This window comes from Leucoraja erinacea, chromosome 21 (genome assembly GCF_028641065.1).
Source record: "Leucoraja erinacea ecotype New England chromosome 21, Leri_hhj_1, whole genome shotgun sequence".
In the NCBI taxonomy this organism is placed as follows: Eukaryota; Metazoa; Chordata; class Chondrichthyes; order Rajiformes; family Rajidae; genus Leucoraja; species Leucoraja erinaceus.
The window spans coordinates 11,383,271-11,403,601 of NC_073397.1; the positions used below are offsets into that span (position 1 = coordinate 11,383,271).

General features: G+C 42.0%; 1 protein-coding gene across 4 annotated transcripts in view; it reads right to left on the reverse strand.

Annotated features, from left to right (window-relative positions):
* osbpl2b (oxysterol binding protein-like 2b) overlaps positions 1-20,106 on the reverse strand; it is an 83,554-nt gene extending 63,448 nt beyond the window's left edge. The window contains exons 1-2 of one of the 4 annotated variants that reach the window (XM_055652118.1): positions 19,999-20,106; positions 19,423-19,457 (exon numbers count right to left, since the gene is read on the reverse strand). The gene's annotated coding sequence lies outside the window, so the exon portion shown is untranslated. Of the gene's footprint in view, positions 1-19,102; positions 19,291-19,422; positions 19,458-19,489; positions 19,619-19,998 lie in introns of those variants that run through there. The other 3 variants (XM_055652115.1, XM_055652116.1, XM_055652117.1) reach the window with 3 other exon arrangements.
* Positions 20,107-20,331: the final 225 nt, after the last annotated feature.

Here is a 20,331-nt window from a genome sequence, read left to right on the forward strand (position 1 = left end):
GCCCACTGGAGTTGCTGGTGCTGTTGGGGATGGTAGTGCTAACTGCAGCAGCAACCTCCTCCCCCCACCCCCTTGCCCAGCCCCAAGCCCAGAGTCCGGGCCAGCTCCAACTCCAGGTCGGGGCTGAGAGGGGAGGTGAATACCGGTCAAAGTGTTGTAAATGAATGCACAAAGTATAAGAAATAAAGTGGGCAAGCTTGATGCTCAGTTAGAAATTGGCAAGTATGATGTTGTGGGAATTAGAGACATGGCTGCAAGAGGTCCAGGGCTGGGAATTGAATATTCAAGGGTATATATACATCCTATCGAAAAGACGGACAGATTGGCAGAGGGGGTGGGGTAGCTCTGTTGTTGAGGAATGGAATTCAGTCCTTTGCAAGGGGCGACACTGAAACGGGAGATGTGGAGTCAGTATGGATAGAACTAAGGAATTGCAAGGGTTAAAATACCCTAATGGGACTTATCTACAGACCCCCAAACAGTAGCCTGGATACAAGGTGCAAGTTGAATCCAGAGTTTAAATTGCCTAAATAACATGATGGCTTCACAGGTGCTTGTAATTGCTCAGATGTGTTTAATGCCTTCTTAATGCACATATAAGAGCTCTCAGTACATTGTCTTTCCTCCAGTCTTTCCATCACCTTTGAAAACTTTTATTACTGTTTATCAACATGAGGACCAAATTTGTGCCAATGTAAGTCAAATAAGCCATTATGAAACTGAGAAACAAGAATAAAATTGTTAGAGACATCAGCCAAACATTAGGCTTACCAAAATCAACCGTTTGGAACATCATTAAGAAGAAAGAAAGCACTGGTGAATTTACTCATCTCCAAGGGACTGGCAGGTCAAGGAAGACCTCCACAGCTGATGACAGAAATATTCTCTCTATAATAAAGAAAAAATCCCAAACACTTGTCCGACAGATCAGAAAATCTCTTCAGGAATCAGGTGTGGATTTGTCAATGACCACTGTCCACAGAAGACTTCATGAACAGAAATACAGAGGCTACACTGCAAGATGCAAGCCACTGGTTCGCTGCGAAAATAGGATGGCCAGGTTACAGTTTGCCACGAATACCTAAAATGGGAAATGGCGGCGCTGTAATGGCGCGATCCCTGCAGCTCGTCTGTCTTTTTTTTAAATTTTTGTCCCGTTTGCTGTGGTTTTTATATTGTTTTTAATATTGTTTTTAACTGTGGGGGGGCTGGGGGAAACTTTTAAATCTCTTCCCTGCACGGGAAACCCGACCTTTTCCCTGTCGGGTATCCGTTGTCGTTGGGTCCTAACACCGTGGAGCGGCCTCCAGTTGGAATGACCTAGGGGCTCCAGTCACAGAGCCTGCGGACTTACCATCGTGGGACTGGCCAGCCTCGGAGCGTGGAGAGCTGTGATGGTGCGCGGCTGCGACCAGACTTCGGGGCTTCGGAGGCTCCAGCTGCAGGCCTGGGGATGGTGACATCGGGAGCTCGCGGGTCCCTGGCAGGAGACCGCTTTTTGGAGCTCCCGCGGCGGCAGCTTCTCCAGCCCGAGTTGCGGGGTTGAAGGCGACCCGGTGTGGGGCCTGACATCGCCGGGCGCGGCTTTAACGGCCGCGGGACCTACCCTCGCCCGCCGGGGGCTCCAACATTCAGACCCGGAGCAGGGCCTTACATCGTCGCACAGCCTTAACGACTTACCATCACCCGCCGGGGGCTTTAACATTGGGAGAGGATGGAGAGCAGGGGAGAGACAAGACTTTGCCTTCCATCACAGTAAGGAGACTCACTGTGATGGATGTCTGTGAATTGAGTTGGTTATGTGTCTTGTATAATTGTTTCTTTTTGCTGCCAAAGGGATTAAAGATGGAAATTAGCTAGCTATAATCTTGCATATTTACATGTAAATGTTCATCAATATGTACTGTCCCTGTTTTTTAAAAAAAAACAAATAAACATTAGAGAAATCACAGTTCTGGTAAAAGTTCTTGAGGACAGATGAGATGAAGATTAACTTAGAGTGATGGCAAGAGCAAATATGGAGAAAAGGAACTGCCCAAGATCCAACGTAGACCACCTCATCTGTGAAACATTGAGGTGGGGGTTTTATGGCCAGGGCATGTATGGCTCACTTATCGTCATTGATGATACAACTGCTGATGGTAGTAGCATAATGAATTCTGAAGTGTATTGGCACATCCTATCTGCTCAAGTTCAAACAAATGCCTCAAAACTCATTGGCCGGCAGTTCACTCTACAGCAAGACAATGATCCCAAAACATACTGCCAAAGGAGTTTTTCAAAGCTAAAAAATCATAAATTCTTGCGTGGTCAAGTCAATCACCCGATCAGAACCCAATTGAGCATGTTTTTTTTTATATGCTGAAGAGATAACTGAAGGGGACTAGCCCCCAAAACAAGCATAAGCTAAAGAGGGCTGCAAATACAGGCGTTCAAGCAGTCATTGCATGCAAAGGATATGCAACAAAATACTAAACATGACTACTTTCATTTACTTGATATTGCTGTGTCCCAAACATTATGGTCCCCTGAAAAGGGGGGAGATTATGTATAAACTGTAATTTCTACATGGCGAAACCAAAATGTATAAAAGTGGCCTTTAACAAAATCTGACAATGTGCACTTTAACCACATCTGATGGTTAAAGTGCACATTGAGCACATAAAGATGGTTTTCCATTACAAATCTCAAATTGTGTAGTACAGTGGCAAATAGATAAATGATGGGTCTTTGTCCCAAACATTATTGAGGGCACTGTACAACATACATTGAGCACTGATGTAGATTATATAACAAGTTAATTTGCAATAGGGAAGAAAATCTGCAGACTGGAGCAAATCTACCTATATGATTATGATAATTTGATTATGGTTAAGATTATGATAATTCGATTATGGCTTACACTAAACACCCTTTTATCCACAAGACACTTAGTTCTGACAAACTACAATTCCAAAAATACAATAAAATAAGACAGGACATCCAGCGTTAACCCAAACAGTGGCCACAGACATTATAATAACACTTGCAGCTTAGTCAAGAATGAAATGTCCTCTTCAATAACATCGTGAAATTGGTGCCCAAATTGGAAAATTGTTCCATAAATCAATTAAAGAAGGCTGATATTTATACATAGAATAACATTTTTCAAGTATCCTGTTTCCATCACCATAGTTTTCCATGATATTATGTCCACTAGATTGTAATCAGCATAGATAAAAGCTAGTAGTGAACAAAGATCTTCATTGTTATCATTACCTCTGAACCCCATGAAATCTCATAGCATCAAGTCATGTTTGGGTAAGGAAGACAGCAGCTCATATCTACCATCTCTCACATTGAATTTAGACGATCCATCTGACAAAGCAAAGACACATGATGTACTGGGAGGGAGATGATGGGGTGGGAGAACTTCAATATATTTTATTAAGAATAGTTAATTAGCACCTTCAATGACCAAATAAAATTATCAGATTTGCTGCAGACCCTCAGATAAATGTATTTGACCTAATTAATCTATCGACTGCTGGCATCTGCTCATAGCAATGGTTATATTTACCAAAACTGTTAAGACTTTCTAAAGATAAAATCCTATCTTCATACCCTGGATACCCTTCATCATTTTATGGGGCATTACTGCCATGCAAAATGGGTTACAAGAATAATAAAATGACCATCCTCAGTGTGCTTCGACCATCCGCAGCAATATAGTTGCATTGTTACTGTAGGTATGTAATACCAAAATCTGTCATATTCTTCACTGTAATATCAAGCTAGGAGATCAATCTCGAGTGCAATGAGCATAGAGAAGCATGCCAGGGGCAACATCACAAATTGGTGGTCTCAATTCAGAACGACACGAGTTTTAAAGAACAAAAGCAACACTTAACAGTCAATGTCAATCAACTTTGCAAAAAATTAATCAGAGCACAATCTGCAGCATTGCCATATCCAGTTGTGATTGCCAGTGGATAAAAGAACAACCAGCTGAAGGTGGCTCAATGGGCATTGCCATCTATACTACAGCAAGGCCTTGCAATTAAGCACCAAAACTAAGTCATTTGCAGAAATAAGCAAATGAAAATTCTGATTTACAATAAAATAAACTAGGTGCTGGAGTAACTCAGCAGGTGAGGCCGCATCTCGAGAGAACATGGATAAGTGACATTTTGGGTTAGAACCCTTCTTCAGATTGATTGTTCCGACCTTCTACAATCAGTCTGAACAGGGGTTCTGACCAAAATAGTCACCTATCCAGGTTCTCCAGAGATGCTGCCTGACCCGCTGAGTTACTCCAGCACTTTGTGCCTTTTTATATCCCTCCCACCCCCACCAAAATACAGTATTTGCAAAGTCCTTAACTAAAGGTACCATACATTAGCCATGTTAACCTCCTTCCAAGATCCCCAATCTGTCAGAAGCCAGTCTTTAGCCAATTTAATTGACATCTTGATATTAAGGAACTGAGATTATTTTATCCAGCAAAGACCATGGCAGTCAACAATATTTTAGCTGCTATGCTGTATACTTGTACTCCAGAAGCAGCCAATATTTCTATGCAAATTATTCCAGTGCAACAGACAATAATATGAAAAATACAGACAAGCACTGTGCAAGAGCACCAATTTCCATTTAGCATTGGAAAGTTTGCTGACAGTATTTTCCAAGCATCACTTAATAGCAACCTGCTTATTGATGAACATTTTGGGTTTTGGCCTGACAAGTTTGCTCCAGATCACATCACTGCCTTGATCCAATCAATGTAAACAGCAGCAGAAATTCAACAAATAAACTAAGGATGACTGAGGCAAGATTTGACTGACTCACAACACATTTGTCAATAGAGAATCAAGGGGGGGGGGAATTTCTCAAATGTGTTGGGTATACATAACCCAAAGATATCCTCTCAGCCTCAGGACAAGGTTGCAGAACTTTGAGGGAAGTGTTCTCAGCCCAACCAATGGCTGCTTCATCATGCCATAACAGGGAGTGTTTACTAAATCGGTAAAATGTTCAATGCTATCAACAATGTCTGCAGGCAAAAACAACTTAGATAATATTCACATATGCACTCATGCAGAACTCGCTAACTTCATCCATTTCACCACTAACTTCCATCCAGCACTCAAATTCACCTGGACCATTTCCGACATCTCCATACCGTTTATAGACCTCACTATCTCCATCGCAGGTAACTGACTACTGACCGACATCTACCACAAACTACAAACCCACTGACTCCCATGGTTATCTGGACTGCACTTCTTCCCACCCTGCTTCCGGTAAGGACTATCCCCTACTCCCAAGTCCTAGGTCTACACTGCATCTGCACCGAGGATGAGATGTCCTCATTCTTTAGGGAACGGGGGTTCCCCTCTTCCATTATAGATGAGGCTCTCACCAGGGTCTCTTCTATATCCTGTAGCTCTGCTCTCATTCCCCATCCCCCCCACTCGTAACAAGGGCACCCCCTCATCCTCACCTTCCACCCTACCAGCCGTCACATACAACAGATAATCCTCCGACATATTCGCCACCTTCAACGGGATCCCACCACTGGCCACATCTTCCTATCTCCTCCCCTTTCGGCTTTCCACAGAGACCGTTCCCTCCGTAACTCCCTGGTCAATTCGTCCCTTCCCACGAAAACCACCCCCTCCCCTGGTACTTTCCCATGCAACCACAGGAAATGCTACACTTGTTGCTTTACCTCCCCCCTTGACTCCATCCAAGGACCTAAGCAGTCTTTCCAGGTGTAGCTGAAGTTCACCTGCACCTCCTCCAACCTCATCTATTGCATCCGCTGCTCTAGGTGTCAGCTGCTCTACATCGGTGAGACCAAGTTTAGGCTTGGCAATCGCTTCGCCCAACACCTCCGCTCAGTCCACATTAACCAACCTGATCTCCCAGTGGCTCAGCACTTCAACTCCCCCTCCCATTCCAAATCAGTTCTGGGCCTCCTCCATGGCCAGAGTGAGGACCACCGTAAATTGGAGGAGCAGCACCTCATATTTCACTTGGGTAATCTACACCCCAGCGGTATGAACATTGACTTCTCCAATTTCAGGTAGTCCTTGCTTTCTCCCTCTTTCCCCTCCACTTCCCAGCTCTCCCACAGCCCACTGTCTCCGCATCTTCCTTTCTTCTTCCCGCCCCCCCCTGACCCCCACATCAGTCTGAAGAAGGGTCTCGACCAGAAACGTCACCTATTCCTTCGCTCCATAGATGCTGCCTCACCCGCTGAGTTTCTCCAGCATTTCAGTGCACCAAAGGACATGTTTTCATGCGCTTTAACACCATGACTCGATGACCTCCACGGCCCAGTGTCAGAAACAGCATCCTGAATTGCCATCACTGTCCCTATATTGTTGCCAAATTTAAATAGCACATCCAACTTCCACCTACCAGGAGTAGATTATTCACCACATGTAGCAGCTCCAAGACAAGTTGTTACTTCTCAACTTTTATTGGCGATAGTTACAAGAGAAAAACTGGCAACAGCTATTTTGATCAGACTGGGAGTGAGATGGAGAATTAAAGTGGCAGACGACAGAAAGTTTTGGGTTGCTCCAGTGAACTGAATGCAGGTGCTCAAAGTGAGCTCCCGATCTGCCTTTTATTTCTCCAGTGTGGAGGAGAGCACATCGTGAACACCGAACACATTACACTCCATTAAAAGTGCAAGTCAATAATGGGTTCAGCTGGAGAGACAGTTTGGGTCCCTAAACTTTGGAAAAGAAAGGATAGATGTTGCACCTCCTGCAATTAAAAGGAAAATCAGTTAAGGGGTTGACTGGTGAAAATGGCAGAGCAGACTAGGGAATCAGGAAAGGAAGTGGAAGGTGTGACCAGTGTAACTATATGGACCTGATAGTAATTGCAATTTATATAACACTAGACCAAGTGCAGACCCGTTGGGTCTGCTCCCCCAACGCAGCTGTTCCCTACCCGTAGTCCCCACGGGAGACGTGGTCCTCCAACTCAAGCGGCTCAGGAATCAGCAGTGCGGCTGTTTTTAAATGGCGTCTTTGAGGCGAGATGCGGGCGCCAGCAGCCGTTATGGTCGCTGGCCAGCAGGAGGGGACAATATGAGTGGGGGGAGAAGGATTTGATTTAAAATGTGTACATAAACACGACAAAATTTAATGAGGAGTGGATACTTGGAATGAAAAGTGAAATGTCCAGCAAAATGGGAAAAATCAGGGCTGCTTCTATGGGTGAGAAGGCAGTTTATTTTTGAAATATTGGGGGGGAGGGAAGAAGGATTTGATTAAAAATGTGTGTATAAACACGACGAAATCTAATCAGGAGCGGATACTTTGAAAGAAAAGTGAAATATCTACCGAAATGGAAAAGATCTCGGCGATTGTGCGTCTGGATTCGGCGTGGCAAGGAATCAAAGAAAGGCAGCCGTACATGTAAATGGATCCATTCCGATTGAACATCTGCGAGCATTGGGCATTGTGACATCACACGATGGAACGAATCAAAAGGCAGAAAGGCAGCCAGACGGACGCCAGGCGGAAGCCACACAGTTTTAATATATAAATATAATAGATAAACTGCCAATACAAAATGTAATTGAGTAAATTATCTCATCTTATTGAAACATGCAACTCCACCACTGACAAGTACATTAATAAGCATTAGAAATTCCCTGTTAGCTGTCATCATAAGAGGGCACAAACATTTAGAATCATACAACATAAGCAGGCCTTCAGCCTAACTCATCCATGCCGACCAATATGCCCCATCTAAGCTATCCTATTTGCACATGCATGGCCCATATCCCTCTCAAACTTTTCCATCTATTTACCTGTCCAAATGCCTTTCAAATATTATTGTACCTGCCTTAATTACTTGCTTTGGCAGTTCATTTAATATACCCACAACCCTCTCTATGAAAAGGCTGCATCTCAGGTTCCTATTAAATCTTTCCCCTCTCACCTTAAACCTATGCCCCCTAGCTCTTGATTCCCCTGTCGTAGGGAAAAAGGACTGCGCATTACCCTATCTGTTCACTTCATGATTTTATACAGCTCTATAAGATCAACCTGATGGTGATAAAGGTTTATCATCTCAGCCAGGTGATAAAGTCCTAGCCTGGCCAAATTGCTCTATAGCTCAGCCCCAAGTCATGGCAACATTCTCGTAAATCATCTCAGCATTCTTTCCGGATTAATGTCATATTTCTTATAGTAAGTTAACTAAATCTGACAATATGCTGCAAATGCAGCCACATCACATCTTGTACAACTGTATCATAACATCCCAACTACTCAGTTCCCTAACTGATGATGGCCAATGCACCAAAAGCCGTTCTCACCACCCTATCTACCTGTAATGCCACTTTTGGGGAACTATGTCCTTGCATTCCTTGATCCCTCTGCTCTAAAACACTTCATAGAGTTCTATCATTCATTGTGAAATTCTGGCCCTGGTTTGATTTGTCGAAATATGATAGCTCACACTTATCTGAGTTAAACTTCATTTGTCAATGGCCTAACTGATCAAGATTCCATTGTAATTCTTGATAATCATCTTCAGTGTACAATACCATCTATTTTAGAGTAATCTGCAAACTTAGTCATCATGTGTTGTGCATTCGCATCCAAATCACTGATGAAGATAACAAACAGCAATGGGCCCAGCACCAACCAGAGGCACACCACTAGTCACTGGCCTCCGACGCTGGCCACTCTCAGGCCGCCATCAGCACTACTGGCATCGCTTCCACTGCCACCACCGACCCTTGCCTGCAATGCGGCAGCCCATGGGCTGCAACCATTGACTCCACCGATGTCGCCTCTCTGTAGGCCAGGGACATCAAATCGTTTGGATTCCAAGCCTAGTTCCTTACCAAGGGTCTGCAGAAGGGTCCCGAACCAAAACAACATGTTCTCTGGAGATGCTGCCTAACCTGCCGAGTTACTCCAGCACTTACTGTCCTTTTGTGTATTAGTCAGCAATTACAGTTGTTTCTTTCTACTACTTATACAATTATAATATCTTATTCGGTTATAGCGGACGATTGTCAATAACGGATACCATTCCCCCCTCACCCCACCCTGTAGAATACGGGTACAATATTTAGTGCAAGATAAAGTCTTATAGTTCAGAGGTCTTCATTGAGATAGATGGCAGGTCAGGACCACACTTTAACTAGTGAGAGAATGGTTCAGTTGCCTGATAACAGCTGGGTAGAATCCTGGATTCGGGTCCCTGAATCTGGAATCGGACAGGGTAACTAGAGCGAGAATAGGGCTTCTCCAAACACAAAGTGGTCATCTATGTGAGGAGCTGCTGGAGATGGACATGGTCCTTGATAAATATTTGCCTTTGTTATTATGGAGAAAGACATGAAGAATAGGGAGCTTGGGAAAGTTAATGGCGATATCTTGAGGGTAGTCTGTATTACAGTCGAGGAGGCGTTGGATGTCTTAAAACTTATGAAAGAAAGTAGGTAAATTCACCCAGACCTGATTGGATATGTCCAAGGGAAGTGTGAGAATCTGGGAAATAAATTGCCGGAGTCCTGACTGAGATCTATGAATCATCATTAGACATGAGTGGAAGATTGGAGGGTGGCTAATTTTTTAAGAAGGGCTGCAAAAAAATTCTGGAAACTGTAAGCCAGTACGACCACTGTTGTAGGAAAGTCGCCACCACGCCGGGCAGCAGGCGCAGCAGGGAGAGATCAGTAAATCAGTCCACTGTAACAGAAATCCACTATAAAGAGCTCTGCTATAAAGGGTTTACTATCATATTCTCAAGATTTTAGAGAAATATAAACTTGGAAAGCAGAAATTGACAAAACACATCAGTTGCAATATTGGTAGCAATATCATTAAAGAATCAATACAAATTTGGCACATTAATTGTGAGAAGCAAGTAGATGGCAGAGCACGATTCTCAGGCATGGACAAATATGCTAATTGGGCCCATCATATCATTTCATGTTTTTTTTTTGCAAGAATTCAAATTGGGAAGTTTGGTAAAAATGCAATTTTTGGTATTTTAATGAAGAAAAAGGCAGAAATTTAACTCAATGAAGTAATGATTTTCATTGAAAGTACCAAAAACAACAAATGTGGAATCCCATCATGGGAAGCGTAACAGACCCAATTCAGCCAAAAATATACAACCTTGTTAGGAGGAATAATTAGATTCGTTTTTTTCTCGAGGGAAGTCAATTAGAGCACTTCTATTATTTTCTTCATCAGTTATCAGTTAAATTAGTTCATAATGCTATTAGTTTTAAGATATTAATGGAAAAAGATATGATGTTAAAGGCCTAAATAAGTATAAGGCCGATTTGGTGACATTAGACAGTAACTCATAATGATTGATTGGGAGAAACTATTTGCAAGTAAAGGAGTGTCTCGCAAATGCAAGGTTTTTAAACTGAGATAGGTAGAGTAAAGGCCAGCATGTTCCTGTCAGCATAAAGGGCAAGGCATCAAGACATTACAAATTTGATGTTTTTTGTAATGAGTTGATCAAAAGATTGATGAGGGCGGGGCTGAGGACATTGTCTACATTGACTTTAGCAAAACCTTTGACAATATCCCACCTGGTAGGCTAATCCAGATTAGAATTCCAGAGACAACAAATTGGATACACAAATGGCTTAATAATAGGAGGCAAAGGGTGTCACTGGAAGGTTGTTTTTCCAAAATTGAGACCTGTGAAAGTGATGTGCTGTATTTATTGGTACTGGATCCTTCAGTGTTCTTATAGATTAATGATTTGGAAGATAATGTAGGTGTCATGTTTACTAAGTTTTTAGATGAAAACAAAAACTTGGTGATTCAATGGACAATGAAAATGGTTGTCCAAGATTTCAGCAGGATGCAGATCAACTGGGGAAATAGGCACCAGAACACCTGATGGAACTTAACTAGTAAAACTGCAAAGTTCATGTTGGGAAGGACATATATAGTGAGTGGTAGGGCCCCTCGGGAATTGTTTTTGAACTGCAAGACCTTGGGTACATTTACATAGTTCCCTAAAAGCGACAGCACAGGTAGAAACAGTGGTGAAAAGGCGTGTGCTATGCTTGCCTTCATCAGACGAGCCTTTGATTGCAGGAGTTGGGTCATCAAATTACAGTCATGCAAATCATTGCTTTGGCCACAGTTGGAGAATTATGTGCCATGGTTGGAGAATTCTGGTCACCAGGATGTGATTAAGCTGGAGAGGGTACAGAAAAGATTCACAGGAATGTTGCCTGGACAGAAGGGCTTAAATTATAAAAAGGGATTGGACAGGATGGGACTGTTTTTCCTGGAGCAAAGGAGGACAAAGAGTGACATTGTAGAGGTTTATAAAATAATGAAAGGCATAAATAGGATGGACAGTCATGTATTTTTCCCATAATATGAGCGTCTAAGACTTGAGGGAATAGATTTTCTATTCAGAGGATGGTGAATACATACCACAAGCATATTTGGAACAAGATACATGGAACGAGCACACAAAGGGTAGTAGATACATGAAAAGCTATACTGGCACCCAGGTCATTCCCTCTCTCATTGGGCAGAAGGTACAAAAGCTGGAAAGTGAGTACCATCAGATTCATAAACAGCTTCTTCACCACTGTTACCAGACTTCTCAAACTAAGTGTGTTGTCCCAATCTACCTCAATGTGGCTCTTGCACTTTCGTTTAATGTTTACTTTCTAATACTGTTATACTATATACTGCACTATGGTTATTTTTCTTGTTGCACTACTTGGACTTGTTTAATGGGGTTTGATGGCACGCATGTATGGTAATATTTGACTGAATAGCATGCAGATTTCTGGAGGGTCTTGATTCAAAACGTCACCCATTCCTTCTCTCCAGAAATGCTGCCTGTCCCGCTGAGTTACTCTAGTTCTTTATCTTCGGTTTAAACCAGTATCTGCAGTTCCTTCCTACACGCAGATTTTGTTTGTACCTTGGTATAAGTGATAATAATAAGCCAAAGCCAATTTATTGCAAGTTCACCCGGCTCAAAAATACCTCATGGTATGAAGAAGATGCGTTTACGTTTGCTATGAACAGTTTGTTTAAGAAGGAACTGCAGATGCTGGAAAATAGAAGGTACACAAAAATGCTGGAGAAACTCAGCAGGTGAGGCAGCATCTATGGAGAAGGAAATAGGCGACGTTTCGGGCCGAGACAGTGATCTACACAGGGACTGTGTGGTAATCATTTAATCTCAACTGGTCAAGGTGCAAGGAGACTGCTGTATCAACAGCAGATACAGCGTACCAACTTGAAATCAATTTTACCTTGGAGCCCTAGGAAGTTAAACAGGCAAGTGTAGCACCTCCACATTTTACAAGGAAATATATCTTTCAGAAAGAGATCTATTGAACATTGAAGCTACAAAACATAGACGAGGATCCAGGGAATGTTACTACAACTTTGCAGTGGTGTGTAAAAATGAGAAAGTAGAAAATGTGGTAGTAAGGGATCTATGGTTAAGGTTCTGAATATGCTTGAGAAAGGCTAAACGAAAAATTTTTACAATCAAAATGAATGTGATTAAGGTGGAGCAACTGAAGGTACATAATCCATAAAGGAAGAAAGTCGGATGCTGGAGGGGTTGGGGGTGTGGGAGAAAAATAGTGATTTATTTTTATTTTTCTGCAGTCTCTTGGGGCTGAAGATAAGGAGTAGAAGATGCGTCTGCCAGCACCCGTTCAACCTGGAGTGAGCATTTGACAACAGCAATCACACAGACCTGCTAGAGCAGGATTTTAGTCCAAAAGCAAGAACGTTGTGCTGAATAGTCTTAGTAGACACATCCATGGGCATTACACCTCACACTGGAAAATTTGAGGAGGGGTACCTAATTAGAGGTTTGTCCAAGCATAAATTAAACCTAGTCTGAGCTCAAGGTTGGACTATTTTCTTTTGATTCAGGTCCCAATCAACACCATCCAAAATCCCATCCACACTGTGCAGCTGCTAGACCCAGTTTGCAGGATCCACTTTTGTCATGCTAAGTTGTAACTGTGTAGGTCTTTCTTAAGTAGTTCACATAGAAAATCTTGAGGATCAGTGATTTATAAAGGGCCAGTTCTACCCTAAACCAACAAGATTCGGATCAAGACCCTTCTTCAGACCTTTGATCTAAACCAGCATCTGCAGTTCTTTCCTGTACATAATAGGACAAAATAATACTTTAAATAATTCACTAAAAAGGAAGGCATTGTTAAAAGCAAACTGCCTGCCCTAGCCACGTTTACCTGTCCTACATTTTCAACAAATAAGATTTTCTGAAACAAGGCCGATTCAAATGCAGGGCAGACCACATTGTCAGTTGCAAACAAACTGCAATTTCACCTGGAAGGTAGAGCTGGGAAGGACAGAAGTTTACAAAAAACAGGCATAGTATCTCAACTACTTGCAATAAAACCCATTGGAATAGGTGCAGCAAGTGAGCAATCTGTTTTCTTCTCAGCATTAAAAAATTGCATACTGTAAATAGTATACAGAAACAAGGCAAGCTGGAATGGTTCACAGATTCTTACATGTTGCAGAACTGGCCAAGGTGGTTAAAAAGAGATAATGGATCCTTAAAAATTTAAAAGCACAGAAGTTTCACAAGGTCTACAAGTAATAGTTAAGTACACAGAGTATTACAGATCCATCAAACGTTGTGATTATATCGGCCTCCACTATCACCTCCTCTGGCAGCATACTGTAAATATCAAACTCAGCCTGTTTAATTCTTTCCCCTCTAATATTCTTTAAACCTTCTCCCTCCCTTAAACCTAGGCCCTTTTTTTTTTCTTTTTTAATATCCCCACCATGGTGAAGAGATTCTGACTATGTTTGCATCTTATAATTTTATACACCTCTGTCAAATCACCCCTTGTCTTCTTTATGCCAGAGAAACAAATCTAGTCTATCCAATCTCTCCATATAATTAAAACTCTCCAATCCAGGCAACATTTTGGAGAATCTCCTCTGCACCCTCTCCAGTGTTTGGTTCTAAAGAAGAAAATGGGCCTAATTAGACAATTGCAAATACTATCTCTAAGTTCATAGCAAAACACAAATTCCTGCAGCAAGTCAGACAGCATTAGTGGAGGAAAGTGAACAAACCACATTTCAGGAAGGGACCCTTTTCTCCAAACCTGAAAAGTCATCTATCCAATTACCTCCACATAGGCTATCTGATCTGCTGAGTTCCTTCAGCACTGTTTTTTTCTCTAGATTCCAGCATGTGCAGTCTTTTGTATCTCCACTTTAATTCATTACATCTAGGACATGTGGCTTCCTATTCAATTCACATGATATCTATCTTATAAATTCTACAATCAAATCTCTACAGTAGTAGAAATATCCAAACTAGCCACATTTACAACTCAAGCATCATACTGTGAATTGGCCTGAAAAATAATAGGGTGATTAAGTAAATTTAAGAGGTTTGCTTTTTTAAGAGGTTAGAAACATTTTTGTTTCATTCTGTTTACAAAAATGTATAAGAACATGTGCAACACAAACATGTTAGCCTATTGCCTGCTCCTTCCCTGCCTTTTCCCCATAATGCTGCAAATGTTTCCATCCAACTACTTCCATCATCTTCAGGCAAGTCATTACATAATCAAAATAATTAATTGCACAGTACTGTTCTCCAAAATTGAAGATCCACAAGATGATCGTAGAAAAAGATGATCACTTCCCATATCTACTCTCAGCAAAGGCAGATGTCACCACCTACAGCGAGTCAGCTAAATAGCCGACTCCTGCTAAGGGAAGGAGAATGCAAGGACCAAAAGGCCAAATACAAACAGGTTTATGGAGTTCCAAGCAGCAGTGATCCCCACCCTCCTATACACTCTAGATATCTAGACACCTTATCTGAACACCTTACAGTAGAAACCTCAAAGCGATGAAAAAATACCACCAATGTTGTCTCCACAGAATCTTACAAACCCATTGGCTGAATAAATATCCCAAAAGGGAGAGTTTGATCGCACTCAACTAGCTCCTGTAGACATGCCATGCCACCTGCATGCCTGACACCCAACTCCAGGGTAAAAGCAATTTTCCTCGGCTGTATCATAGCGAGATTTCCAAGAGGATACACATGTGCTGCAGGGGTAAGTCAGTTGACCCCCTAAAACCTGCGCTGCTATTTATAAGATCAGGGCTGTTCAGACTGTAACTTCAGCTCCTCAATGGCATATATCAATAACTTTACAAAAAATGTCTAACTCAGCCTTCAGCGAAAGGCTGTTTTCGTGATATTTACTGAAGAGAATTTCAAAACACTCAACCTCAAAACAAAAATGTCTCATATCAGGTTTAAATTGATGAAATCTAGTTCTAGATGCTCCCATGGGGTAACATCCCTTTTCCATCCTTACTGTGAAGACCCTTCAGGATCAGTTAAGTTCTAAATTCTAGCCTTTACAAATCTAGTCTCTACCACATTCCTCACAAAACTTGTCCATTTCAGGTATTAGACTCTAAACTGACTTCCAATGCATTTCCATCCTTAAATAGGGAGAACAACATTGAACACAGTACTCAAATTGTCATCTTGTGGATGCTCTAAATAACTGAAACAAAACCTCACTCATTTTATATTCAATTCCACCAGCAATAACCAATAACATTTTGGCTTTCCTAAATACTTGCCTACTAAAATACCAGATCACAAAGCAAGTTTCCTTTTTATTTGCCAAAATAGATATCATCAAACTTTCCCAACGCTTTATGTTATTTGTCAGATCTTTACTCACTCACAATACCTTCCTGTATTCTCTTCAGAATTTATTTTCCCAAGTTACTTTGGATTACCAAAAAATACATCCTCGTTGCCTTTTTCCCCCAATCATTTTTATAAATTGAAATGTATAATGGATGTATCAGCACCAGACAGAAGGACTTCCTAGTCTCCTTGAAAAAAAAAAGTTAACCCTCACCAATTCATGGAAATTCGGGTTCATGCCTATTCAAAATTAATATCCAGGAAGGCAATGAGCACCTCAAGCTTCTATGACAGGAGCCAAGCAGAGATCATGTGCAAACACTGGAAGAAACCCAAAACATCCTGAACAATCTACTCACTAACCCATATCAAATACAACCTACCCCACATGTGGCAGAATTTCAATCCCATCAACCACCTCAGAACTCAAAGAATGGCAGTAAAAGCAAGCTACCCTCAACCCTTATCGCTGATCCTGAAGATGATTTTGTTTACATCAGATGTATCAGTTCACAACTTTCTGCGTTCAATTTCAACTAACACTTGTTGGCACATTTCTCCAAAATGTCTACACCCACTAAAATTTGCTTTAAATTAATAACTTAGTTTTGTGATACTGATCATAGATAGATAATCATTCAGCACAGAGGCAGGCCGCATGCTTGCACTCACCATTGAGTACCCTTCTGCACCATTACTAAAAGTAATCACTCCCCCACCTTCTCACATCTTCATTCTCATCGTGCCTCTTCCCTGCTAATCTATATAGAGGGCAATTTACAGCAACCAATTAACCGCTCACCTAGCACACTTCTGATATGTGGAAAGAAATCCGAGGGAAAGACACACAGCACAGGAAGAATGTGCAAACGTCATCAGACAACACCCAAGGTCAGGATCAAACCCAGGTCTGAAGTTGTGAGACAATACGCTATGCACCGTACTGTTGTTACCTGCTGTTCATGGATTATGTTTTTGGTTAATAAAAACAAAAGCAAAATTAGAAATTGGAGTAAGATAGTCTCAAAGCCTGCTCCGGTGTTCAACTAAATCATAACTGAACTTTTACATCAAATTCACTTTCCCATTTTATCTCCAAAATTTTCTTATTCTATCTCTGGCCATCACTGACGTGTCATAACCATCTAAATAAAGAAAATTACCTTTTTCAGAGCCTTAAAGGACGGAACATATTCTTAAACAATAGCTATTAGTTAATTACTGTACAGATGGGTAAATAGCCTGTCACTCAATATTATCTGTTTCTCATTTCTTCAAAACCAGAACGATGTGTCCATTCAATACATTTTATAGAATTTTATATTCAATAAATGTTATTTCAAAAAAGTTCTCTTACTCCAGCAATCAATCTGATGAACTTCCTTTGAAGCAATTTAAGTATATCCTTCCTTAGGTTCATCAACTAACACCGACGTTCTCAAATGTCTCCCCAGTTTTATAAAATTTCAATACACCTTCTTTCTATTACATCAAAGCGCTTATACAAAAATAAAACTAATGTATCATTTCCTATTCCATTTATTTACTTTGATTCCATGTGAACTTTGAGAAGTGCGAGGTGTTGCTTTTTGGGATGTCGAAAAATGGCAGGACCTACACAGTAAATGGTAGGTCTCTGGGTAGCATTGTAGAGCAGAGGGATCTAGGAGTACTGGTGAATGGTTCTTTCTTGAAGGTCGAATCACAGGTGAATAAGGTGGTCAAAAAGGCTTTTGGCACTCTGCCCTTCATCAGTCAGAGTAAACATAGAAAATAGGTGCAGGAGTAGGCCATTCGGACCTTCGAGCCTGCACCGCCATTCAATATGATCATGACTGATCACCCAACTCAGTATCCCTGCCTTCTCTCCATACCCCCTGATCCCTTTAGCCACAAGGGCCACATCTAGCTCCCTCTTAAATATAGCCAATGAACTGGCCTCAACTACCTTCTGTGGCAGAGAATTCCACAGATTCACCACTCTCTGTGTAAAAAATGATTTTCTCATCTCAATCCTAAAAGACTTCCCTCTTATCCTTAAACTGTGACCCCGAATTCTGGACTTCCCCAACATCTGGAACAATATTCCTGCATCTAGCCTGTCCAACCCCTTAAGAATTTAAGGAATTATTGAGTATAGAATTTGGGAGGTCATGTTGCAGTTGTAAAAGATGTTGGTGAGATGCATTTGGTGTTGTTCTGGGCACCATGCTATTAAGAAAAATATTGCCAAGCTTGAAAGGGTTCAAAAAAGATTTAGTTGGGACTAGATATAGGTAGAGGTTGAGTAGGCTGGGTCTCTATTCCATGGAGCGCAGGAGGATGAGAGGTGATCTGATAGAGGTGTACAAAATCATGAGAGGAATAGATCAGATATTCAATTCAATTCAGATGCACAGTCTCTTGCCCAAAGTAGGGAAATCGAGGACCAGAGGACAAAGGTTCAAGGTGAAGGGGAAAAGACTTAATAGGAATCCGAAGGGTAACATTTTCCACACAAGAGGTGGTGGGTGTATGGAACAAGCTGCCAGAAGAGGTAGTTGAGGCTGGGGCTAATTTTATAGCTTCATATCTGCCATTACATTGTGAGCATACTTTGATACTATTGCCCAATGTTGCCCTCCTTCACCCTCTTACGAGATGTTTAAAAAGTTATGTGAATATTTAAGTCAAATATTCCCTACCCTCATTTGGGTATCATTTTGGATGCATTATTTTGACAGGTACATTGAAAGATGCCTGCAAGATATTTAATGATGTGCACCAAACAGTAATGAATCTATTAAGATCTCATTTGTTAGGTTTATTTGAACAAATATCCCAATGTACTAATTGCAATTCTTCTCTTTCCAATCAGTTATTCAGATTAAAAGGGTATTCTGCCCGTGCAACATTTTGGAACTCAAACCATTAAATTACAAGTTTGTCAGTCTGCGAGAAACAACAATTGCATAATAGCCTACCTAGTAAAGAAGCCCCTACTTAATTTTGTGAAACGGTTTTTTCAATTTTTAAAATTACAATCAAGTGAGGAGATATTTAAGAGAGATATTTAAGAAGTGTTTTCAACTGAAAAATTTCAATTTATTGTACATGACTGTTACTACTTAGGAGTTTAAATTACATTATTGTAAAGTGATGCAGTGTGTAATAAAAATGAGGGAGATGGAAAGGGAACTGTTATAATCCGTGCAGACTTTTAAAGATTTGATTTCAGTTGACCACGCAAAACCCATCAAGAAATATAACCAGGAAAAGACAACACTACTTGGAGACAGAGATTAAGTCGCGTTAGCTGAGAACTTCGTTCAATAATAGACACTTCGATAGACTATACAATTGCAAGTGCAGTAAACTTTTAGTAACCGAACGAAAATAAACATACATCGAGTGCCATCTTATGCCATGTCCAACGAACAACCAGCCGAGATTTCACCCTGTTAAGTGGGGTGAAACAAATCTTAAAAGTGTCGATTGCTGCCCCTAATTCCGCAATTGGGCGTCCAGCATTCAAGTGATGAAGGCCTGTCGCAGAGTTAGTCAAGGACGAATACTGACGTCCCCTTCTATGGAAAAGTGCGCGCACATACACATACATTACATGTACACAGCTCGTCTCTCCGGCAATGTGCAGAACAGTACAGCTGATCATTTGGCACAAATAAAACACCACCTGACAGCGTCCATTCGTTTCTGTTGGATTACCTGCTGGCTTCGGTTCATAGGAAACCACGGGATGCCTACAAAACAAAAATGATTTTAAATTGTTTACCTTTTTAAAAAAAAAAGAAGAAACTAGCCGCAGCTCATTCGCCCTCTGAGCGGATAATACACTCAACGTCAAGTTGTCTAGGGCTCAAAAGCAGCACCGAGGCGGAAACGCAACCACCCCGGCTGAGTGACAGCGGCGTGGCCCTATCGACGTGCGCGTGTAAGGCATTGGCGAGGTCCTGTGACGTTGTGAAGCCAATAGGAAAGGGGGTTAGAGGCGGGACGTCAGGGAGGGGGAGGTGGACAGTCCGCGCGTGCGCGCCCACCCGCCCGCTGACACAGCTCGAGCTCCAGCCTCACCAACCGCTGCCTCACGGTCAACATCGGCGCTCTGATTTGTTTTTCTCTCTCCTTTTCCCGGCCACTTGACCCGCTTTAAAATGGCTTGTTGTTTGGGGTGCGTGGAGGCAGTGTGGAGACGGGGAAGGCACGAGGTTTGGTAAAGATAGTTTGACGCCGGGTAGTGAGTGAGTGAGTGAGTGAGGGGTGCGGGCTTTGCTCGCTACTCACCGCGGCCGCTCCCCGGGCCCAGCCGCCAACCAACCGCCGTCACCCACCCGAGCCACAACAAACGGCGCGGCTGTCAGACGCACGCACGCACGCCGCCTCTCGCGAGATTTCAGCTCGCCTTCGCCAGCCTGCACTTCCTCAATCTGCCAGACCGGCTCTGCCAACCAAAGATTAAAGATCTATCATCTTTGCTGCCAACACTCTTCCTCACGCTGGACCCATTCTCTGTCTGGAGAAGGGTCTCGACCCGAAACGTCACATTTTCTCCAGAGATGCTATCTAACCCGCTGAGTTACTTCAGCTTGGGTTACACAAAAAAGCTGGAGAAACTCA